The 25,570-nt window shown below is 44.2% G+C and overlaps 1 protein-coding gene across 1 annotated transcript in view; it reads left to right on the forward strand.

The window, feature by feature from the left end:
* The first annotated feature begins 252 nt into the window (after positions 1-252).
* Positions 253-25,570, forward strand: part of AUTS2 (activator of transcription and developmental regulator AUTS2) — a 934,700-nt gene continuing 909,382 nt past the window's right edge. Inside the window, exon 1 of the mRNA XM_061605074.1 lies at positions 253-401. The gene's annotated coding sequence lies outside the window, so the exon portion shown is untranslated. The remainder of the gene's footprint in view (positions 402-25,570) is intronic.

Below are 25,570 nucleotides of genomic sequence, written 5' to 3' on the forward strand. Positions count from 1 at the left end.
TTTAAATTATATTTATATTTTATTTCATTTTAGTCAGCTTTCATTTAAAAAAACAAGTCTCTAGTCTTCTTAAAAAGAAAGGTATGCAGCAAAATGCAAGCACCCCACTTCTGTGAGACAGGCGAGCTTGGCTGTTCCCGCCTTTCTGTGTTTCCAGCCCATGAGTCACAGCTGTGAATGATGAGTGAGCTGTTCAGACACCAGGAATCCCTGAGGTGCGAAAGAGCTGCACTTTTACCCTCCCCTGGTTTTATTTTTCTCTCTGGCTTGTGACTTCTGTTTCCTTTTAATCTTTGTTTGAGCTCAAGAACTCCTAATAAGTTATTTTCTGAAGATTCTCCCACATGGTTAAGTGTGGGTGGATGTGAAAAGAACCACAAGGTGTGCACATCTACTCAGAAGTAAGTCTCTTTTTGTTTAATGGGCCTTAAGTGGGTACTGAATTGTAACCTAGGCTTTTTTGGGAGCAAGAGGCAGGGTTTATGGTGCCAGGGTCCGTTCAGCTGGGAGTGCTCACTCAAATGCAATCTAATGCAATTGTATTCAAGCTCACATGAACACTCGAATGCAATCTAATACAATTGTATTCAAGCTCACTTCAATGCAATCCAAACACACAATAATCATGCCAGATTGGTTGAAGCCTGGAGGTGTACTAATTGTGTGTGTGTGTGTGTGGGGAGGAGAGCGAGAAGGAACAAAATATGTCCCTTTACAAAAATTCATCACTTTAGTTAAAGGAAGCAAAATTTGATGCTTGGGGTATGGGCACTGAGTCCCCTTCTGCAGGCATTTTATACCTCCTCCTATATAGTCACAACAGCCATGCGAGGTAGGCTCAGATGAGAGTTGGTAACTGGTCTAAGGCAGGAAGCCAGCAAAGCAACGATGGGTTAAGTGATTTTGAAAGGCGAAATTGCATGGGTCCGGAGTGCTGTTTTCATTTGCTGTAAAAAAATCAGGAGTGGAAAGCATCGATAAAAGCACAGAGGGTGGCAGGAGGCTGCGACTGTTTTCCGGGCTTTGTGTGTGTGTTTATTTCTAGTGTCTCTGATGGGGAATTTAGGGGTCCAATGGACCGGAAGTCGTGAAGAAATTGAGGTCACAGGCTTGCTGCAAAAAGGTAGGCCTCGATTTAGTCAGGAAACTTACAGGTGGTTAGTTTCCCATGATGTGGGATGGAACATCATGGGAAACTGATCACCTGTAAGTTTCCTGACTAAATCGAGGCCTACCTTTTTGCAGCAAGCCTGTGACCTCAATTTCTTCAGGATCTCCAGTCCATTGGACCCCTAAATTGGTCATCATCTCATTCCCTCTTTTATTTGCCTGTGCTATATCGCAAACTATACAGTTACAGATGCTAATTCTTAGTATATGTCAAGCTGCCCAAAATGTTTTGTTGCTGTTGTTTTTACAGCATGGGCAGTGCAAGGGGGGAGTGGAGAGAAGCATGGGGGTTTCCAATTTATTTTTGCTCAAAAGTGATAAGGAAAAAGGAAATGTTTTATTTATTAAGTATTAATAATTATGTCCTCCCTTGTGGGGAAAGATCAGCCCCCTCTCTTTCCATTTTTGGAAGGCTGCTGAAGGCCCATCTTTTTACACCAGCATTTGGCTAAATTTCTACCTCTGTGTTCTGAGGATTTTAAGGACTTTATGGATTTGTTTCTGTACGGTTTCTTTGATATGTTTTTGTATTTTTAAATTTCTGTATGATTTTTATGTATGCTTTCCCATTTTCAGTCTTTGTAATCTGTCTCTGGGCCCGCATTCTAGGTGAGAGGCGGACAACAAAATTATTATTGTTGTTGCTGCTGTTGTTATATCATAACATAACATATCATCATCATCACAACAAATGAATATTTGTTTGCTTTTTAACTATTTAAATCTTGAATTTATCCCAGTATGAGCATCTGAATAGAACTGATGTAAATCTTAAATCACTTTTAATTCCCGCCTTCTGAAATCCGATGCCTCCTCTTGCACTGAATGGAGCATTTTCAGCCTAGGATCAGCAGATGAAAGAACTAAAGTGACAATAATTTGTTTACAACTCACGAAACTTGAGTACTTTGCATGGTTTAGGGTTGGCAGTGGAGGAGAGCGGGGCTCTTGTGCCTTTAACAGGTATGTGACAGGCAGATATTACAGATCAAGCTTTTAATAGTATGGAATTAGGGGGAAAGCTTTACCTGTTGATTCTTTGTTGGTTGGATATCTCATGACTTGTGTGTAACCCCTGCTTTATTTCTGGCACTCCACTCCCACCTGCAACAGAGGCTACACATTTGCATTTGACATAAAATGTATGCAGATTGTATGCAGATTTTCATCTTTGAGGAGTGCAGCAGAGGGTTATTCCATGCCCCGAAAATCCACCCCTGGTCTTTCTACTGTAGGCAGAACCTCAAACAGATCGGCCCAGTTAAAGCACCAGATATGGGTCACAGTGCTGTTAGAAACAATGGTTCTTTAAGAGACCCACAACAGAAGCACAACAGAAGCAGCAATTAAAGTTTATTACACGGTATTTATAAAGTTTATTAAAGTTTATTACATGTTCTTGCAAGAGCAGGTATCCACAAGGTAGGCACACCCAAGTGCCATTGGTACAGTTCTTTTATCCTATAGCCCGTCGCTTCGTTCCCTCCCCTGTTTCGTCATTGGTCGAGTACTTCAGGGTTTACAGCCTATCCGTGCCGCCTATTCATGTCACAGGAAGTCCCGCCTCTGTTTACATCTCCCACTACTCATATTTTAGCTCCCCCATACTCATATTTATTATTACCCATATTTGGTATATCTCCCTCCCCCTTGGTATATCTTCCTCCTCCCCTGTCAACAGATAGAGCAGAACCTAACCACAAACTGTCTTTGTCGCACCTGTTTCCTGGTATTTGTGTCTATTTTAGCTTGTTTTCCTTGCTTCACTAACTACATCTTTACCCCTCCCAAACAACAACCAGCATTTACCCAAAGTCACACATCTACACAATTTGAGCACCCTGCAAAAGCAACACACTTTATACATATCACAGTGCCACTAGAGGAAACCTGGTCAACTGCACCCAAAATGGAACTGGACTGCCTTCAAGTCGATCCTGACTTATGGTGACCCTATGAATAGGGTGTTCATGGTAAGCGGTATTCAGAGGGGGCTTACCATTGCCTCCCTCTGAGGCTAGTCCTTCCCAGCTGGCTAGGGCCTGCTCAGCTTGCCACAGCTGCACAAGCCAGCCCCTTCCTTGTCTGCAACTGCCAGCTGGGGGCCAACTGGGCTCCTCGGGTCTATGCTGCTTGCCCACGGCTGTATGCATGGCAGGGCACATAACCCCTGAGCCACTCGCTGTGGGGCTGATCTTTAGCTGGCCCTTGACACCCAGGAGACACGAGCGGGGATTTGAACTCACAGACTCTGGACTCCCAGCCAGGTTCTCCTCCCCACTGTGCTATACCAGATAGGCCCAGTTAAAGAAGTTGCACTGGATATGGGTCACAGTGCCACTAGAGGAAATTTGGTCAACTGCACCCAACTGCTCCACAATTTGCATTTTTGTACCATGTTAATGGTTGCTAGCTGCCTTTCACCCTAGAGATGTGTTTAAATGTTTAAAAGTGTTTAAATGTTCTGGATTTAAACAGAAGGAGAAATGCTTCAAGTGGCTGGTGCCCAGATTTCTTGTTTTCAAGCAAATGTTAGGTGTTGACAAAAATGCCATGTAGGATAAAGCTGGAGGGCACAGAAAGCGGTAATGCCACAGAAACTGGATAAAGGTTAATGCGGCAAAGCATCTGTTATTAGTACAACATGCGGTCAGCCTGCTGCTCAACAGGTTCTGAACTGGGAGATAATGAGTGAGGTTTAACTCTAATTCTGTTACAATGTACACTTGAGTGGCATAATAGACAGCAATTTTCCTGGCACGTTTGTGTAGATCGACAGAGACCTGTGTGTGTGTGTGTGTGTGTGTGTGTGTGTGTGTGTGTGTGTGTGTGTGTGTGTGTGTGCGTGCGCTTCTCGTGAATGCGCTTGCTGCCCTTGAAATAATTTGGGTGTAAACTGTCACCGGGTAGAGTAGAAATGTCAGTGTACATTCGTCTGTACTGTTTTCACCGTTCTCAAAATGTCTGGAGATATCTCATCTAACTGTCCCATCATCTGGACATTTTTTGTTCTAAATAAAAACTGAGGAGGGGAGGGTGCAGTTTGAGGAACATTGAGTCAAATCATTGGTCCATCTAGCTCGGTACTGTCTACACCAGTGGGTCCTAAACTTAAACTGGAACGGGTTCAGAGGAGGGCAATCAGGATGATCAGGGGACTGGAAACAAAGCCCCATGAGAGGAGACTGAAAGAACAGGGCATGTTTAGCCTTGAGAAGAGAAGACTGAGGGAAGAGATGATAGCCCTCTTCAAGTACTTGAAAGGTTGCCACACAGAGGAGGGCTGGGATCTCTTCTTGATCGTCCCAGAGTGCAGGACACGGAATAATGGGCTCAAGTTACAGGGAGCGAGGTTGCAACTGAACACCACTCTGTGGTGGGCTCTCCAACAGTGGAGGCCTTCAAGAGGCAGTTGGACAGCCACCTGCCGGGGATGCTTTAAGTTGGATTCCTGCATTGAGCAAGGGATTAGACTAGATGGCCTTATAGGCTCCTCCCAACTCTATGATCCTAATTCAAACTACTACAATAAATAGGGTTGCCAGGTCGGAACCATCCAAAAACCTGAGAAAATGTGGGCGGGCCCTAGTGACATCATGGGGCGGGCCCTAGTGACATCATGGGGTGGGCCCTAGTGACATCACGGGGTGGGTCCTAGTGACATCATGGGGTGGGCCCTAGTGACATCACAGGGCGGGCCCTAGCGACATCATGGGGCGGGCCCTAGTGACATCATTAAACATGATACATTGTATCAACCACAGTTGCTTGGAGCATACCATTCAAAAAAAAATTCTCTGGAGATTAAAATAGAAATCTTACCTAAAATAGGGTGTTCCTAGGTCCATCTGAAGTGACAAGGTCATTCTTTCTCACAAGCTTAGGGTGATGCAAAATGGAAATGGACTGCCTTCAAGTTGATCCCAGGTAGGGTCTTCATGGTAAGCAGTATTCAGACAGAGGTGGTTTACTATTGCCTTCCTCTGAGTCTGAGAGGCAGTGACTGGCCCAAGGTCACCCAGGGAGCTTCATGGCTGTGTGGGGATTCAAACCCTGGTCTGCCAGGTCACAGTTCAGCACCTTTAGAGAACATTTAATCTAGCCTACTTGCTTCTGGCAAGAAGGGTTTACATGCCCTCAGGCCAGGCCATTATTGGAAGAAAGGAGCTTAGTGTTGCAGAGAGGTTAGATGGGAGCACAGATAGATGCCCCTGAAGGCAGCAACTGTAAGCATGCTTATTAAGGAACTAAGCCCCATAGAACTCAATAGGAGTTACTTCCTCCACTTGCTAAGACTCAGGCCACATTCACACCAGACATTTAATCCACTATTATTCCACTTTAAACAGCCATGGCTTCCCTCAACAAATCCTGGGAAGTGTAGTTTGCAAAGGGTGCTGAAAGCTGTTAGAGGACTCCTGTTGCCCTAACAGCTACAATCACAGAAATCTCTGGGAAGAGAGGCTGTCTGTTGAATCACTATGACAAACTGTAGCTCTGTGAGAACTGGGGTGTCCTTGGTATTAGGATGAAAAATGGAATTGTACTGCCTTCAAGTCAATTCCGACTTATGGCAACCCTATAAATAGGGTTTTCATGGTAAGTGGTATTCAGAGGGGGTTTACCATTGACTTCCACTGAGGCTGAGAGGCAGTGACTGGCCCAAGGTCAGGCACCTTAAGGACAACAGAGAAGAGGCCAGTCTTGCCTTCCTTCCTATGGACCTTTCACAACCATAGCACTTCCACTGAAAAGGGCTAGGCTTCCTTGGGATCTGTTTTGGTGGCAGAACACAAAGCAGAGCTTCTCAAAAGACTGCAGTTAACCAGTTCATGCTGGAGGAGGTGATCCTTCTGATGACCTGGTCCCAAGCCATTTAAGACTTTGTAGGTAATAACCAGAATTGTAATTGGCTGACAGTGAAGGGTCTTCAAAAGGAGTGCTTTACTCAGCCTTGAATCTCAAGGTACCCTTTGTCAACTAGATGGCCCCTTCCAGTCATTCATGGGCTGTCTCCAGCTTAGCAGAAGAGCATTGCAAACTGAAATGCTGATTATACACATTTATCACTAAAATGGCCCAAAGCGACTCAACTTAAAAACCAGATAGGACTGGGTGTTAGTCATACAATCCATTGATTTCAGTAGGTCTGCTCTGAGTATGACATGGTTGGATATTACCATGAAATTATGCAAATAGAAGAACACCTCTAGATTTCACTTGACATCTGTTGCACAAAGTTTTCCACTAAGTTGAAAACAGACCTTCATAAGCGAAAAAGGCATTCCATGCACAGAAGGACACTTTGAATGCAATATTGGAATTGCATGCATTGCAGCCACTAGAGACTGCATGTCTAACTGCACCACATGTACACACTAACAACAGGCTGGATCATCCATTTTACAATCAAATGTGGAGGCAAAATTCTAAAGAGATCTATATTAGCCTGCTTTCAGAGTTATACATTTGAAGGATTTTTGAAAGCTGGGTAAATAACAAAGACCATATGTGTGTTAGAGAGAGCCTTCTATTCCTGTATCTTTTACAAAAGTATTAATTGAGTATCTCAGTTGGTGATAATAATAATCAACATGGTATAGAAACAGCCAGTAATTTTTGCCATATATTGCACATTTACCATAGGGGGGAAAAAGAAGGAAGTGAGGTTGCTATTTACTAGCAGAAGTCTGCAAGTCTATGTGCAGATTTGGTTTTAAAATATATGCAAACCCTCTCCAACCTTCCAGCTTGAGATGAATGGCTGTGATACAGTTCCACTATCTTAAGAATGTAAAGGCAATTTACATTACATTTATGGAGACTTGTGGCCTGCAGAGAGTCATGGTGCATTTGCCAATTCCTGTATTTCTCTCTCTACATAAGTTAGCTTTAATGCTACCTTCCCCAACTCTTGCATACCTTTGGCAGCTACATAATGCACTATACTTATTAACCTTGGAAGTGACACACTGAAAAAAAATTCTGTCATAAGAATGTTATTTTGTGGTCGTGATTTTTAGTCACATCAATCATAATTAAATTGCAGGGAGGCAGAATAAATTACTGTAAACCATTTGACCTTTATTCTTCTGTTCAAAGAAATCATGCAAAGCTCAAAACTTCCTCCTATGCATTTCTTTTTTTTTTTCAATAATTTTTATTCAGATTTTCATAAAACATACAAGACAAAATCATAAAACATTCAAAGACAAAAAACAAAATCAAAACTAGTTAAACAAAAAGAAAAAAAGAAAAAAAAAAACAAAAATAAAAAATAAAGAGTAAAATATTGACTTCCCATTTGTCAAAGATCAAATCAGTTATAAGTCTATAATATATAACAATCCTGTCTCTTAAGTCATATTATAAAATCACTTTCCTCCAGTAGTTATCTTACTTAATCATCAAATCTCATAAACATTACTTTATTCTTTCCACAAAAAGTCAAAGAGAGGTTTCAATTCTTTAAGAAATATATCTATCAATTTTTTTTTCCAGATAAGCATATCGATTAATCCATCTCATTACTAATTATGATAATCTTGTTGTCATAACCATAGTCAAAATAAACATTTCAATTAATCCATCACATCAGAATCTGTTAGGTTCAGTAATTTCAGTAGCCATTGTTCTATTATCCCTATTAGTTCCATTTTCCATCTTCCATCTTCAGTAGTCTTGTTAAGTCCAGTAATTTCAGTATCCAATCTTCCATTATCAGTATTCCATAATAATCTTGCTGTCAAAGCCATAGTCATATAGTAAGAGTCTGATGGGAATTACCTCTATCCCAAATATTTTCTTGCCATCCATTCTGAATAGGTTGCTGAAATACTGCTGTAAAATCATATCTCTGTTCTTTTTTTCAAAATACACTGGGTCATCTCTTGAAAGTTTTTCCATTGTCACATGGCTGCAGTTAATTCCATAGATTTTCTCTATATTGGGCTCCATCACATCATTCCAGTCCAGAAGATTATCCATGCCATTGATAACTTTATCTCTAGAATCTTCATTAATTTCTTCAGAGATAACATTGAGTTCCAAACAATAGATTTTATTTCTAAAGTCCATAGACTCCAAATCTTGTTCCTGTTCCACGTTTGTTCCAATCTCCGGGATCTCCTCTCTCACAGGGACCCCTGTTCCAGTCTCCAGGGTCTCCTCTCTCACAGGGACCCCTGTTCCAGTCTCCAGGGTCTCCTCTCTCACAAGGACCCCTATGTCTTTAATCTCCTGTGTCTCCAAACAATAAATTTTGTTTCTAAAGTCCATAGACTCCAAATCTTTTTCCTGTTCCACGTTTGTTCCAATCTCCGGGGTCTCCTCTCTCACAGGGACCCCTTCCAGGGTCACCTCTCTCACAGGGACCCCTATATCTTTAATCTCCTGCTTCATTTTACTCAATTCAATTTTCAGCTCCTTACAACCCTGTCGCAGGTTTTGTTTCGTTATCTCAATCTCATCCATTATTTTCTGAAACATAGTTATTTCCAGCTTCTCAGCCACTTTCTTAATTGCCATTTTAAAAGAAAAATATAGGAAAACCACTTCTTATTTCAGCAACAATTGGGTTAATACTCCAAACTTGGTGACATCACAGTATAAACAGAGCAGACAGCCTTATCTCTCCATGCTTAAGTAAACAAAATGCAGTTCCCAGGATCGAAACAATTAATGGCGGTCGTCAGAAAACAGATTCGTCAAAATAAAATAGACCAAAAAGAGAGTAGTCTCAGACAATATAATATTCTTCAAAATAAAAATCTGGAATAGAAATCCCTCTTCTGTGTATATCTTTAGAATGCAAATCCAGGACAGCTTTTTGCAACAAAAACAGAGATAAGCTATTAATTAGTGAGTAGCAGAGAGAAGTTATGGCTCCCCAGTGAGATGTCAAAAACCGATCAATCTGGCAAATCTCTTTTAAACAGCAACAATTTAAGTCAAGTAAAAGAAAAATATAGAAAGAAGGGTGCTTGCCTGTTAGTGCGTTCTCTCTTAGAAGATAAGATGAACGTTCGCTTTTCCAGATAGAGCTTGTTGTTAAAAATCCGTCCCACCTTCGTCGGCTGGACCTCGTCCCATAAATTAATGAGATCTGGTCTTCCCAACAAAAATAGGCTTTGAGGTTAATCTCTTCGTTTCTCCCTACCCGGGAGAAGTTTAATCAGTCAAAAAAAGAAAAAATCTGACTGATATATCTGAATAAGCTTCTTTTGAGGCAGGAGCCCGTCTCAAAAGCAGGCACAGGCTAAGTCACCCTTCCCGGAAGTCCCCTCCTATGCATTTCCATGAGATTTGTTATTTTTTTGTTCCTTTAAAATGTAAGAATGAGACTTTGATTGAAGCCACATAGTAAATCTCTCAAAATTCTTCACCACTTTGCTACTTGCTTGATAAAGTGTTTGCTGTTTATAATTGGCTTTATAATTGGCTGTTAGTGGATTGGCTAACAGAGTTGGATCAACTTGGGTGTTCTGCAGTTAACATGGTGGTGGTTATGCCTAATTCCCACAGCAGGGAGGGGGAATTAGGAGGAGCATCACAAAGAACAAAAGTTAGTAGACTGCCAGCTGCGTAAAGCCCTAGCTGTGAACAGGTTTGAGTAACAGCAATATTTCTAAGGAGCGAGAGTAATGACACTTAAGTGAGGTTGGTCTTAATGTAAGCAGTTGCAGGTCTGTATCCAATAATGTATCATTACTGTGTGGAAGGGAAAAGCGGCAGCAGCCGAAGTTCTCCCCTCTGGAAGGGGCAGAACGCCTCTCTAGGTCTGAGGCCCGCCTCCCTCCCTCCCGCACCTGCTTCACGCCCCCCCGCCACAAGCAGGGGACGATCTGCACGGGGGGGGGTCTCTCTCTTCTAGGCTTGCCTTTGGCTTGACGCCCAGGCCGGCTCAGGGTAAGTAGCTAGAGAGGCTGGGAGCGGCGGCCCGAGGGACACTCCAGGAAAGAAGGCGCGTGTGGGGAGGAGGGGCTGCCTGGCCCTTGATGTGAACCCCGGAACCAGTTTTCAACCTTAGCGCTCAGCTCTAGTCCCGGAGACGCACTTCCTCATGGAAAGCAGCAGCGTGCCTCTGCACACGTGCAAAGTGTCCCTTCCCTCTGAGGACCCACAACCAGCTCCGCCCAGAACCTGCTCCCCAAGAGGCGTGAGGCGGCGGCGGTGGCTGCCCCGGCCAGAGGCGATCCCCGTCCTGCCCGCCTTACCTGAGCAGCGTGCCGAGCAGGATCTGTAGCAGGAGCGGCGCTTGCATTACTCAGCCACGCTCTGTCTCCCGCCGGCCGGCGAGACTTACAGCGGCAGCGGCGCAGCCCAAGGAGGTGCGCAAGCATGTCCCGCTGCTACTCCATGGCGCCGTCCGGCAGCGGCAGCGGCTGTGCCGCATGGAGGCGCCTCGACAGCCGAGCAACGGCCTCCACCTCGGTCCTGCCCGCCGCCCTGAGGCTCGACAGAGATGCGCCCGCTCGCTTCAGCCCACCCTCACCAGGCTGCCCAGCCAACGCTACTTCCTCCTCCTGCGCCTCACTGGAAAAAGGCGGGTGGGCGGGAAGATGCTGCTTCCTCCTCCTGCACCTGCGCCTGCCTGGGAAAAGGCGGGTGGGCGGGAAGAGTCTTCAGCAGCATACACATGCATGAATCACGCATGCGTGGCTGGGGGAGGCTCTTGAAAACCAGAGATCTATCTATTTAGCATAAATATGGCCGGAGGCCGGAGACGGCCCCCTTTTGCCGGAGAGTCCGGCAGAAAACTGGAGACCTGGCAACCCTAACAATAAAACAGTCCTAAGAAACAAAAGAAGCAATACAAATGCATTTAAAAATGAATATTTAATACAGACATGCCATGGACCACCTGAATGAAGCTCGTGGACCATTGGTGGTCCATGGACCACAGTTTGGGAACCCCTGGTCTACACTGACTGGCTGTCTGGGTTTCAGGCGGGCGTCTCTGTGACGCCCTTCTCTGGCTCTCCCTGTCAGGTTCCTACCTGCTCGTGGCTACTGCCTTTCACTAGGCACCACCAGGGACTCCACCAGTCCGGACTGTCCTTTTTTTATGGTTTCTCCCTCCGCTCTAGCACAGATCTCAATAGATCCCCCTGCTAGGCAGCACCACCAGTCATGTTCTACAACCAATGTTCCCAGAGACCTTGCCTGAGTCTCTCTATCCGGTTACATTCGTGACTGCGTGCCTATGCTGTTCCCAACCCCCTTGTATCAATGCATATAACTCATAACTTGGGGTTGTTCTGGATACTTATAATGTTATCTTCTCCTCTTCACCGCTGCCACCATTTGTTACTGTTTCCCTTCAGCCTTGGTTATTACCTTACCCTCCCTTCTGGTCTCTGAAACCCCAGCCAAGGATCAGGCCTTCGGTAAACCAAATTAAGTATTTATTAAATAACATTAATAACAAGATAACTTTGATAATGATCTACAAGCTTATGGTTTCATCTATTACTGTGATATTTGACTTATTACTAATCCGAACTCCACCTCCCTCTTTCTCCACACTCTCCTGACATACACCAACTCACACCCACCTCCCAACTCCATCAAAACAACCCACTCACGTCCACCCAGATTCAACTGTCATCCTTCCATTTATACTCTCAGCCATCCAAACACTCAGCCAATCATCCAGCATTCTACTGCTCATTTACTCCCCCCTCCTCTTTCATTCCACTTACCACATATCTTCTATACAAACAGGACTTACCATATATACATTAATACAGGAACATCACAGTCTCTCTCAACCCTACCTGGAGATGCCGGGGATTGAATCTGAGACCTTCTACATGCAAAGCAAATGCTCGACCACTGAAATTGAATGATGAGGGCAGACTCTTACCAGATATGCAGAGAACCCAAACACGGCTTTGTGTTTCAAGCACTGATTTCTCTCTCTCTCTTCCTTATATGTACACCCTTCCCCATAGAACACGCATGTGCAAAAATCAAGACACTGTTACACAAAGGACAAGACTTATAACTGAGGCGGCCAGGGAATTCTTCGGCTGGGTGGAGTTCTGTGGCCTGGGTTACATAATGGGCACCTACACACACCTTTGCTGGTAATGCCCCACAGAAAAAAACACCTCTCTCAATAACCTGGTCAGGTTAATATGGGAAAATTTATTTATTTATTTATTACATTTATATACCTCCCCATAGCCGAAGCTCTGTGGGCAGTTTACAGCAATTAAAAACAATAAAAAACAAATATACAAATTTTAAAACACAAAAAACAATTTAAAAACACAATTTTAAAAGCAATTAAAAACAATTTAAAGTTATGTTTTTTCCAAACATATGTTTAACCCAAAGAATGGCTTTTAAATCAGTGCAGGGAAGACTAAGACTGAGTTAGCACATGATGTACAAAACCAAGCCTTCAGCAGTGTGCTATGGTGGTGGCTTATTCAGGGGCTGGGGGGCTCAGCTAGCAATTTCTTGATGCAGGGGTATTAAAAGGGTCCCCTGTTTTCATCTGTGGAATAAAAGATGATGTGTACATCTGGGAGAAAAGAGGACTTCCTTTGTACTTGAAGCCGGGAGTTTGATCATCATCAGTGCTTCAAGTGCCTCACTGGTACTCAACCTTTAGCTGCGCCATCACTCGAGTTAAAGGCTCAAGAGAGATTTGAAGCGCATTTGGCCAGGCAAGAGGAAAATGTGTTCTAAAATAACGGTCACAACACTCTTCGGACTGGCCAGTTAAAGGTCAGCATCGAAGCTGTCTGGCATTCCATTTGCCTTTTTGGTGTATAGATTTTTTTATTCATCAGCAAAGAGATGCTAATTGCTAGAAGTGGCATGGTGCCGAAAACATCTCACTGCACCTGCCATGGCTCCTTTTTTTCCTGCCAAAGGAGAGTTAGTTAAAGGATCCCGGTGGCTGGGGATCAAATGTCTTTTTGCCATTTATCATAGCCACCTTTCTGAAACATGGGAAATCTGCCATGTTTTTGTGGAAGCTGAAAAAACCTTAAAAAATGGGGGGGGGACTGCATATGAAGTTACCTAATCCAAGGGATGACAGGACCTGCCAATTTTGGTTCTCTCAGTTTCTCATTTTCCCAATCTTAAATTTGGTTCTTCACATTTCTGCAGCAATCATGAAAATTCTTCCACACTTTAGCATGAGTTTCTCCTAATAAGCACAGTTTTGTATGTAGTTTTGACTCATGTACATATTGTTGCAAGCCATTTCTCATCATATAATGTTTCACTAATATATTCATTGTACATACGCTGTCCCCTAAGATACGTGTTTTTGTAAACAATCTTTGGTTGGAAAATGGCATTGCAACCTTTGGATAAGTGTGAATATTGAAAGATGTCTTTTTTCAGTTCTCATATTGTTTCAGAAAGTGCAAATTTGATCAAGTTGCCTTTAAATGTGAACTGAATCTAATTTCTCAACCATCTTTACCCAATACTGAATCAGACCTTCTTCAGCAGTTCTTCTGCTCCAGTATTGTCTCCTCTGAGACCATCTTACCTGAGAGTCCTGCAAGATCTGTTCCTTGCATTGCTGGAGGATTTCTATCTGGGCTGGGAGGGTGGGGGCGTGACTGATTCCAGCTACAAAAACCGCTGCTGCTGAAGGATCCCAGAGATCATTAAGAAGAGCCCTGCTGGATCAGGCCAGTGGCCCACCTAGTCCAGCTTCCAGTTCTCACAGTGCAGGAAGCCCGCAAGCAGGACCTGAGTGCAAGAGCACCCTCTCCCCCTGTGATTTCCAGCAACTGGTATTCAGAAGCATACTGTCTCCAACCATGGAGGCAGAGCATAGCCATCGATGCTGAAGAATTTTCATGAGGATTTTTCCTGATCGCTTGGCTTGCTTCTGAGCCAATCTGATTTGAGCTGGCCGGGACAAGGGGAAATGAGTCCACCGTGAAGGATTTTAGGGCTGCTTTCATGAGATGAAGAAAACAGATGTTCCATAAGTTTGCTTTAATTTATCCAACTGTAGAACTCTGTTCACATTTCAGGCTTTTACTGCAATATCAATGAGGCCCACGGAACCTGCTGCTGCAGAAATGACCAGATTTTAATTTCAATTTTGCATTTAATAATATTTCTTAAGGCAGACTTTGTGCTCTCTCACTCTCTGTCTTTCTTTCCTTTCTCCCCACCCTCTGTGTGCTGGGTTTTTAAGTCGCTGTACATCTTGTGTCTTTAAATAATGTATTAGGAACATTGTCAAGTCTGTAAGTGCTTTTTTAATGAGAGTGTGAAGATTTAATGGGGTTAGATTGCTTTCCATGACATTTTGGAGTGACTTAATTGTAACAGCAGAGAGAGGCTGTATTTTCAAGTTTTTCTAAGTATGTCAGCTGTGGATTGTAGAGAAGCGCTTTACAGGCAAGATGGATGATGAGTTTGAGAGATGATTTCCACCCCGACACACACACCCTTTTCAAATGCCAGCTTTTGTCAAATAATAACAGTTTCCAAAGCAAGTGAAAGTCCAATAATGATCAGGAATCTTAAACACTAACCTCACTTCTGTTCTCTGAAATGGCAAGGTGATTTTTCTTATTACTAATAATGTTCTTTGGCATGTAGGTCTATCTAATACAGGGTTCATGGGCGAAATACAGCCCATGGTCAGATCCAGATATTTGGGTCTCATCCATCTTCTCAGCTGTTCAGCGGAGAGCAGGCTGACTGGGAAGCAGGCTTTGATGTGCAAAGTGAGCAATCACAGCTCCTTCCTCTGCAAAAGGATCTGCTGTTAAGACAGTCAAAGCAGAGGGGAAAAACCTCAGCAGGGAGGTGGATTGGTTTTCCTTGTGAATATACCAGGAGTGTCCATGCATTTTGCAACTGCATGCATGCGATTTTTGGCATGCAATTGCATTTTGAAGTTAGAGGCTTTGAGTAGCCGTGAATTAGGGCTTCCACTTTAGCTGTCCTTTGATGTTATTTGCATTCCACTGCTGGAAGTGCTGAGTTGTTTTGCACAGTCAGGACCGATGAAGGTCTTTTGAGAGGATTTCCTCCCTCCCCCCAGTGAAAATGGATGGTGAAATTTCTAATAGAGTTCCTAGACTCTAGTATTAAATATATACCTCTTCTTTCCCTGGGAAGAGGAATTGATTGTTAAGTCCCTCTGTGAACAGTAGCTCTGTGTGGGGAATATAGTTCTCTTAACACCTCTTAGCACCCTTAACAAACTATATTTCCCAGGATGCTTTGGGGGAAGCCATGACTGTTTAAAGTGGTATCATAGTGGTTTAAATGTATAGTGCAGATAGGACCCTAAATCAGCATGTACAGATTTTATGCAAATCTATGTCCTTGTCTTTTGGCAATGCAGAAGTGCTTAACAGCTAACTCTCTGCATTAGCAACAGTAGCTCACTAAAAGAGACAGAATTAAACACATAAGAGCCTGCTGAATCAAGCCAATGGCCCATCTAGTTCAGCATCCTGTTCTCACAGTGGCCAGCCAGATGACTATGGGAAGTCCATAAGCAAGACCTGAGCTCAAGAGCACTCTCCACGCCTGTGGTTTCCAGCAACTGGGAATCCAAAGCATAATGCCTCCGACTGTGGTGGCAGAACATAGCCATCATAGCTAGTAGCCATTGATAGCCTTTTTCTCCTCTGAATGCCAGTTGTTGACGTGGAGCAGATGTTGCCTCTATGCCTTCCTTGAGGGCTTCCAAGAAGCATCTGGCTGACTGCTGTTTGGGAACAGGATGCTGGATGACCTAGGCCTTTAGTGTTTAGCAAGGCAACAATTTATGATAATACTTTCTGACTGTGTCAGTTTTTGAGTAGTGAGGATGAGGATGACAGAAATGTGTGGACATTTGGATAACACCTTAAGTGTGAAAGTATGATTTCTGGGGGAGGGAGAGAGAGATACTTTTAAAGGGAACATTTCACATGCTGCGGGGCAAACTCATATAACCAGTCTTGCTGTCCATTAGCTACCGGGCTAAGTTCAAGGTACTTGCTTTGGTGTACACAGCCCTATATAGCTTGGGACCAGGATACATGAAAGACCGTCTTATCCCTTATATATCCAGTCGATCACTGCTCTCTGCAGGTGAGGGCCTCCTGCAGATACCATCTTATCAGGAGGTCCATTCCATACAACATAGGAAAAGGACCTTTAGTGTAGTTGTGCCTACCCTTTGGAATTCCCTCCCCTTAAATATTAGACAGGTACCATCTCTGTTATCTCTTGGGGACCTACTGAAGACCTTCCTCTTTCTACACGCCTTTTAAGTAGAGACCTTATTCCAGTCTGTGTCTGTGTTGGGATTGCTTTTTAAGATGTTTTTAAAGTTGTTGTTTTTTTAAAAAAAGATGCTTTTAAACAACTTTTGTTTTAACATGTTTTTAAAGATGTCTTAATATATTTTCAAGTCTGTTTTTATGATGTTTTAGAGTGTTTTTGTTTGCTGCCTTGGGCTCCTAGTGGGAGGAAGGGCGGAATATACATTTAAGAAAAATATAAATAATAAACCAGTCCACGTGGAAAGAGACAATGAATAAGGCATGCTTGCTTTCCAATTGGGCGAAGCCCTTGTTGTGTCTGTGATCTTCTCTGCTTGCTTCTTATCAAATGCTGGAAGGTATGTGTTTGCTCAGGGTGGAAATTACTTACAAAGTTGCAACTGTCCAATGGACAGATAGGTCCATGAACAGAATGTGCCTAGTGATCAGGGCCCGCACCAAAGGGTGGCCATGTTGGGCCCTGGCCAAGGGCTCAGTGGCCCACAGTGGCCCCTGGAGGGCCTCTCGTTAGGGTGGGGGAGTAGCACTTCCCTTCCACAATCCACGGCAGGCTCCCTGCCAGGGCTGGCTCCAGGCATGCCGGGGCCCTTGGGCATCAGCTTGCCCTGGGCTCCGGCATGTGTGCGCATTTGCATTCGTGTGTGCGTGCCCCCCACACCCCCACCTACCTGTCTCCTGTCTTTTACTATTGCCATTAACCAAGATGGCGGCCGCGGTTTCCCTAAGGGGATGAAGCCTCCGCCGCCATCTTTATTGATGGCATGCGTGCGTGCTATGCGCATGTATCTCTGCCATCAACTAAGATGGCGACAGGGGCTTCAGTACTTTAGGGGAACCGCGGCCACCATCTTCATTAAGGGCAATACTAAAAGGCAGGAGACAGGTAAAGAGGGGGTGTGGGGGGCCCACGGATCACTGCGGATCGCGAAGGGGAGCAGAGGGGCTGCTAAGAGCCCTGCTGTTACCCTGTAGCTCCAGGGGCCCTCGGGCCAGTGCCCTACCTGGCCGCCCTTTAGAACCGGCCCTGCTCCCTGCCATGGATTGCAGGGAGGGAGCTTTCAGGCCACCCACCCATTTGCTCACTCCACATACCTCTCTCTCCTGTCTTCTGAGGCTGCGTGCACTATGCATGCAGGGTTGCCATCAACTAAGATGGCAGCGGAGGCTTTTTTAAGGGGCTGATGCTCCTACCGCCATCTTGGTTGATGGCAGGCAAGCGTGCATGTATGCACGTAGTGGTCCTTGCCTGTGTGCCATCAACCAAGATGGCTGTGGGGACATCAGCCCCTTAGAGAACCCTCCACTTCCACCTTAGTTGATGGCAGCCCTGTGCACGCAGCGCATGCAGCAACAGGAGACAAGAGAGAGGAAGGTGAAACAGGCAGGAGCTGTGCACCCAGGGCAAGCTGGTGCCCAAGGGCCCAGTCATGCCTGGCGCCGGCCCTGCTAGTGATGCTTGATTAGATTAAATTAAATCCAAGGGCTGCAGCATCCTGCATGCAAGGGGCTTCCAAATGGCCCCTGAGAACTTCCCTAAATCCTGTTAGACCACTTAATCTGATTGGAGAATACATTCAAGTCCCCTTGCTGGATCGTCACCTTGTAGTGGTGAGTGGGCTTGCGTGTTCCAATGAACCCTGTGAGCAATGCCATCGGGAGTCATGTACTCCCAGCAGGGTTACCCATGGCGGTAAGGTCAAGGGAGAGGAACCAGATAAAGAATGATCCAAGAAAGTCCTCAACGGCAGAACAGGCGGAGGATAACAATGTGTATGTTACAACGGCTGTGAAGGTGGATGAAGGTTGCAGCAGATAAAGGATTTCCAGTCATCGTGGTACCCGTGCCATTGGATTAAAGCCTTTTTCTGTCAAGATTGTGTGTTGATCGTGGTGCACTGATCTCCCCACATAAAACAAATTCATGCACAGACGTCTTCCATAACAAAAGTCCCATGGCGATCAGCGAATGACAACGGGGGCAGGACTGTGAAATCCAGAAGCCCCTAGTCATGAACATTGGCGGTGGATACAGATTCAGACGAATCCTTTGTTAAAGACTTTATTTTGGAAGACAATCTTACTCGGTCACGAGTGATTGCCAAGAAGACATTCAAGTCCTATATGACCTTCACTGCCATAGTAACTTTCTGTGGTAGTCTGTTTTAAGAGGGATTTTCTCAAAGGTCTTGGGCATCACTTTATAATGGTTGCAACCGCCACCCACAAACGTAATAAACCCCTAGAATGTCTTCCTCTTTTATTCTCCAATTCTTGCTTTCCATGTTTTCTCTGATTCCTGCTCCTAATAAATCCCCGTTATTGTTATTGCATATCACACATGGGCGTGGCAAAGATAAGAAGCTACCTTATACCGAGTCAGACCATTGGTCCATTGAGCTTGGTCTTGTCAACAGCAGGGGTGGGGAACTGTTGGTCCTCCAGACGTTGCTGAACTACAGCTTTCATCAGCCCTAGCCATGCTTTCTGGGACTGATGGGACTTGTAGACCATACCTGGTCTACGTATGCAATTAAAGATCATACCGAGTTTAGCACAGTGCATTACAATTGGCACAACCGGCAGAAAAGGATAAAGTGGTCCCCCAAGACCCTCAGTGGTTTGGGGGATAAAAGTTTTGGGAACCAGTGATGCAAGTGATCTTACAAGTCTATACAGGGGCAGGTGGTCTTTCAGGTAACCGGGTCTGGAGTTATTCAGTGACTGTCACTGACTCTTTAGGTTTCAGGCAGGGTTACTTCACAGCAATACCTAGAGATCCTGCTTCTGAATCTGAGACCATCTGCATTCAAAGTGTTTGCTGTACCACTGAGATGCGCGACCCATCATATAGCAAGGAACCGACAGGAAAGAACCTTCAGCCGTATGAACTGATGTTGTGGGAGGCAGGGGGCAGTGGTATGAGAATGGGTGTGTTTGCAAGTTTCCCTGGTTTTTTTTGTGAAAATGTTGGAAGATGTGTAATATGACCTTTCAGGACTGACTGGAGGCTAAAGCGACATCTCGCTGAAGAGACAAACATAACTCAGATGAAGTAAAAACGTACTGTTCCATCCACAAATCTTCCAAACAGAAATGTTCTGTGCACATAAAAAATAGCGTGGCAGAGAGAAGGGTAGGCTAAACTATGTTCCAGATATGCTAACTTGCTATGTGCATGGGTTGCTATATGTATGGGGAAGCATTCAGTAACATCAGTCCCTGAATTAGGCACAGTTCAGATAAATTGTGATTTACCCAGATTTACCCTTCATTAATGACAATGCCTCCATGTTGGCAGTTTCATGCTTAGTGGCAGAGGATGCATTTCATAGGGCTGCTCATGGCTGCCCTGATCCAATCAGGGTCCCCGTCTGGCACTTTGGATTGGCCCCGATCCAGCCTGGGACAATCCAGGGCTGACCCAACCGAGAACTGGACCCCAAATAGATGTGGGGGGCCAGCCCTAATATTTAATTAAGGTTTTCAACCCTAATGGAATCTGCTAGGTTTTGCTTTGGCAGCGCATGCCTGCAGGGAAGCTCTGGCAAAGCAGCCCCTGCAGAGGCTGCCCGCCTCTTCTTTTTCCTCCCTGCTAAGCCACCCTACCTTCTGACATCCCTGGATTGCTCTGGCCCAGTACGATCCAGGGCCGTCTCCACCCGATCTGGTCAGATTTCAGTTGGCCCAAATCTGGCCAGTTTGGTTCTGGATGTGGGCTTTGGCTGCATCCAGCGCACAGCCGTAGCATTTCAGCAGAAAGCTGCGTTTTACAAGCTCCTTTGACGTGCAAAATTCCCTAATATAACCTTTTGATGGCAAAACAAAGGAAACATTTCATACCATTTTGACAGATGTTTTAGATCAATGGAAAAGCGGCTACTGCTGTGTGCTAATGTGCTGTGTTCATGCCACTTCTTTTTTTTTTTTAATTGAACAAAACTGATTGCTGGCATGATCTTCCTTTGATTCATTTGCTGCTAGGCTGGCTTTTCATTTTCCATATGGTGCTACAAAGTAGCAAGGAAAATCCTGGAGAATTAAAGCACAGGCACATACCCCACACCGCACACTGGGGGGTGGGGGTGTTGATGCCTAAAGACAGAAGCATTAACTTGATTCGGTAATCTACCTGCATCAGGGAGGAATGATAACAGTGCAAACCCTTGATAAACTCTCAGCTCAATGGGGAAACACCTGGTGGTGGTACCCTCTGCTGACTCCCCTAAAAGCTACCTGGTTGCGACAGGCGTTCACTAAGTGGTAAAAGGTAAAGGTGTCCCCGCACTTGTAGTGCGAGTCGTTTCCAACTCTTAGGGTGGCGTCTTGCGACGTTTACTAGGCAGACCGTATATATGGGGTGGGATTGCCAGTTCCTTCCCCGGCCTTTCTTTACCCCCTAGCATATGCCGGGTGCTCATTTTGCCGACCACGGATGGATGGAAGGCTGAGTGGACCTCGACCCCTTTTACCGGAGATTCGACTTCCTCCTTCCGTTGGAATCGAACTCCGGCCGTGAGCAGAGCTTCGGCTGCGTTACCGCCGCTTACCACTCTGCGCCACGGAGGATCTTATCACTAAGTGGAGAGCAGATGAAATTATTAAGAGGTAAGTGTAACATAGATCTTTGGACCAGCATATTTTGGGGGTGAGGAAACAAAGTGCACCCCAAGTCTGGGCTGCAAAAGTGAATGGAATATATTTTCTCGGGTGGAAGAACTTTATGGATATGACGCAAGGTGGGAGAGGTATTCGTTGAGTTCTTCCCTTTAAGCCAGCCTTCCCCAACCCAGTGCCCTCCAGACATTGCTGAACTACAACTCCCATCAGCCTCAGGCAACATGGTCAGGGAGGATGGGAGTTGTAGTCCAACAATGTTTGGGGCGGGCACCACGTTGAGCAAGGCTGTTTTAAATAGAGATAAAAGTTTAAAGGTAGCGAGGTAGGGTCATTCCCAGGGCTGTTGTTGGTCAATTATTGTTAGTCTTAGTCTTAGTAATTGTGATGATAATGCCTCCATTTACCCCCTTCAAATCTCCCCCTGTAAAAGGGGCATAACATCCCCCCATTTTCACAGGGCACAAATGCAGCTGTGAGATGTTTGATCCAACCCTAGTACAAAAAAGATGCGTGGTGTCAAGAAAGTGGCTACAGGAGGGATGGAGGAATCTGCCATATTCAGTTCCTCTCAGTTTCCCAATTTTCCAATCTTAACTTCAGTTCTCCACATTACCAATTTAAAGAGTCTTCGTGAAAATTCATCCGCGTGTTTCTCTTAATATGTGTCTTTCTGTATGTCATTTTGCCTAATGCACACATTTTTTGGCAAAGCAATTTTCCTTAACGCAATGCACTTTTCTGCATTATTTTCACCAATATATGCATTTATATCCACACTTTACCATAGTATATGCGTTTTTGTATGTGCTACTGGGCGGGAACAAAAACTGCATTGCACAATTCGGATAAGTGTGAATTTCGATTGATGGCTGTGTTTCTGTCCGTGTATTGTTTGGGAAAGCGCGAATTAGATGGCTTATCTTTAAATGTGATCTGAATTTTTTAAAAAAACCCATCCCTAGCCTAATGAGAGAAGGTATTTCTTTCTTAACTTGGCAGTGAAGCGTATGTCGCCATTGAGCGATGCTTCCTCTCTGTAACACAGCATAAGCTCTTAATATGTGTAGATCCGTCACTGCAATTAAGCCAAGCATCGTGTAAGTCCTGTTCTTTTTATATTCTGTTCTCTTGAAATCTTCCATTAGGGGTGTGCATCAAGCTTCCTGCATCTTCAACTTTTCCTGCTGGGAGGATGTTACAATGCGCTTGTTAAGCCCATTTGAACAATTCTGTTGGGTTCCCTTACCTCACCCCTGCAGTTGACACTCTCAAACAGAACTTGTGTCAATTAACTCTAGTATAGCTGGATTTGTTTTTATTTTATTGGCTCTGGAGGGGGATACCCTGCAGGCCTGCTGGCATTCTATTATCCAGCAAGGAGGGACCTACCGCAGAGTAATAGGATTTTGACAATGGCCACATCTTCTGCTTTGCATATCCTCAGTATTGCTCTAGGTGTAGCATTGCTAGGAAGCACATGCTCAGCCGGTTTGGAGCAGATTATGCAGAGGAAATAACAGAACCATTTCTTCTGTTTGGATAGCTAATGTTTTGGAATCCACTTATTTGACAGTTGGCTTAGGAAGGAGATATGTAACCCATTCCAGATGGGTAGCTGTCCAGGTGCCTGATTGTAAATCCTACCATGAGTTTTTTGTCTCTTTGACCAACAGATTTATTATGGCACAAGCTTTTATTTATTTATTTATTTATTTGTTAAACTTATATACCGCCCGACTAGCAAGCAGGTCTCTGGGCGGTGAACATAAAAACATATCCAATAAAATTACAGGAACTGATATAACAAATACATAAAAACCATCTAAAATGAAATTACAACATTTACTTAAATTAACTTAAATTAAAATGCCTCAGAGAAGAGAAAGGTCTTAACTTGGCGCCGAAAGGATAGTAGTGTCGGCGCCAAGCGTACCTCCTCGGGGAGACTGTTTTGTGCATCCTCACACACCTGCTCTGAAGCAAATGACTAACCTGTAAGGGGCCACAACTTTTATATTTATTTGCTTAGGCACTTGCTGTAAAGACATCACTATTTATATATTATATAGCCAGCATGGATTTTTCACATTCCGCAGTGTTAAATTGAAAATACTCCCGATGCCATACTGCTGCTTCCCATAAGTTCATTTCAAAACAAAACCTTACAAAACTTATAGTCCTGAATTCAGAAACACTTGCTTAACAACCCTCTAAATTTTCATGGTGATACACAAAACAGTCAGAGAGAATCGAGAGATCAAAGTGTAAAAAGAGAGAGAGGGAAAAAAAAAGACCCCTGTTGGATTTTTTCTGTCAATGGTCTCATAATCAGTTGAAATTCATTAAAAATCAGCCATGTTCACAGAGTACCTGTAATCCTGTTACTGACTTTGCTCCATACTCTGACCTTCATCTTCTGCCATTTAAAAGTTTTAAAAAATGCCTGGCTGATTTTTAATTAAAGAAGTTTAGCACTGGAGTCAAGTATAAGCCCTGGCATGCTCAGTAAAAACCAACTGCCAGTGTTCTGAAAGCTAGACTCATAGTTGCTTGGCTTGGCTAATCGGGGCCACACCCACACCAGATCTTTATTTCACTTTAGACAGTCCAGGCTTCCCCCAAAGAATCCTGGGAAGTGTAGTTTGTGAACGTTGCTGAGAGTTGCTAAGAGAGACCCTATTCCCCTCACAGAGCTACAGTCCCCAGAAGAGGGGCTGACTCAGATTTCTAGGATGTATAATGTTGTTGTTGTTATGTGCCTTCAAGTCGAGTATGACTTATGGCGACCCTATGAATCAGTGACCTCCAATAGCATCTGTCATGAACCACCCTGTTCAGATCTTGTAAGTTCAGGTCTGTGGCTTCTTTTATGGAATCAGTCCATCTCTTGTTTGGCCTTCCTCTTTTTCTACTCCTGTTTTTCCAAGCATTGCTGTCTTTTCTAGTGAATCATGTCCAAAGTATGATAACCTCAGTTTCATCATTTTAGCTTCTAGTGACAGTTCTGGTAACATCCACTTACTGTCTTTTTCACAGTCCATGGTATGCACAAAGCTCTCCTCCAACACCACATTTCAGATCAGTTGATCTTTCTCTTATCTGCTTTTTTCACTGTCCAACTTTCACATCCATACATAGAGATCAGGAATACCATGCGCTGAATGATCCTGACTTTGGTGTTCAGTGATACATATTTGCATTGGAGGACCTTTTCTAGTTCTCTCATATCTGCCCTCCCCAGTCCTAGCCTTCTTCTGATTTCTTGACTATTGTCTCCATTTTGGTTAATGACTGTGCCGAGGTATTGATAATCCTTGACAAGTTCAATGTATAATGGCCGTATAATGAGAGAAATATAATTGTCTAGGTTACCTGCTCTGTAGAAACAGTAGTAACACAGGAAAGAAGCAAAGTAAGAAGAACACCAAAAAACATACAAAAATGTAATTCTCCATCTTTGGAGATGGCAGGTGTTGCAACCACTCATCATATGCTCAGAGGCACGTTACCAAATTCTTCCAAACTACACAGGAAGTGGATTGTACTATGAAAGACCAACCCAAATTGCGTTTGCATTTTTACAGACCTGTAGGGCAGTGCAATATCTCAGAGAGCAGGTCAAGCCTCCTGCTCCCCTGGTGCATTCACTATAGCTGCCTAATTTCCCTACTTTTTAAAGTTTGATAGAAATATCTGTTGGCTGTAGGTACATTCTTAAACCGCAAGGGTTTTTTGCCTATTAGTTAATAGGTTTTTATGATCAGCAGCTAGTTGTGTAATTGTGCCATTTTGGAAAAAGAAGATTTCAATGGATAGAAAGTGGGTAAACTTAGCTACCAGGCTATATTAAAGGCGCTGGTTTGGGTGTATAACGTCCTATACAGCTTAGGACCAGGAAACCTGAAAGATCATCATGCCCAGTCAATCACTGCACTCTGCAGGTGAGGGCCTTCTAGAGACACCATCTTACCAAGAGGCCCATTCCTTGCAATGCAGGAGATAGGCCTTTAGTGTGCTTGCTCCCCCCCATTAAATATTAGACAGGCACCATCTCTGTTCCCTTTTTGGCACCTACTGAAGCCCTTCCTCTTCCAGCAAGCCTTTTTTAGTAGAGATTTTCCTAGTTGGCATTGGAATTCTTAAGACGTTTTATCGTTTGTGTGCTTCCCGCCCTGGGCTCCTGTTGGGAGGAAGGGCAGGATATAAATTTAATTAACAAGTAAAATGTAATAAAACATGAAGTAAGGGTTGGGTAGTACTCAGTGATTTGAAGTGAGAGTGAGAGAACGGACATTCTACCAAGTCTGACCGCTGGTGCTTTTAGCTCAGTAGTGTTTACACTTGCTTAGCAGTGGTTCTTCACGGATTCAGGCAGGGTCTTTCCCAACTGTAGTCATCTGGAGATGTTGGGGATTGAACCAGCGATCCTTGTGCTCTGTCTCTGAGCTATGGCTCTATTATGTTGTATTACAGAGATGAGGAGGAAGCAGATATAATGGGCTCTT

This window comes from Rhineura floridana, chromosome 21 (genome assembly GCF_030035675.1).
Source record: "Rhineura floridana isolate rRhiFlo1 chromosome 21, rRhiFlo1.hap2, whole genome shotgun sequence".
Classification (NCBI taxonomy): Eukaryota; Metazoa; Chordata; class Lepidosauria; order Squamata; family Rhineuridae; genus Rhineura; species Rhineura floridana.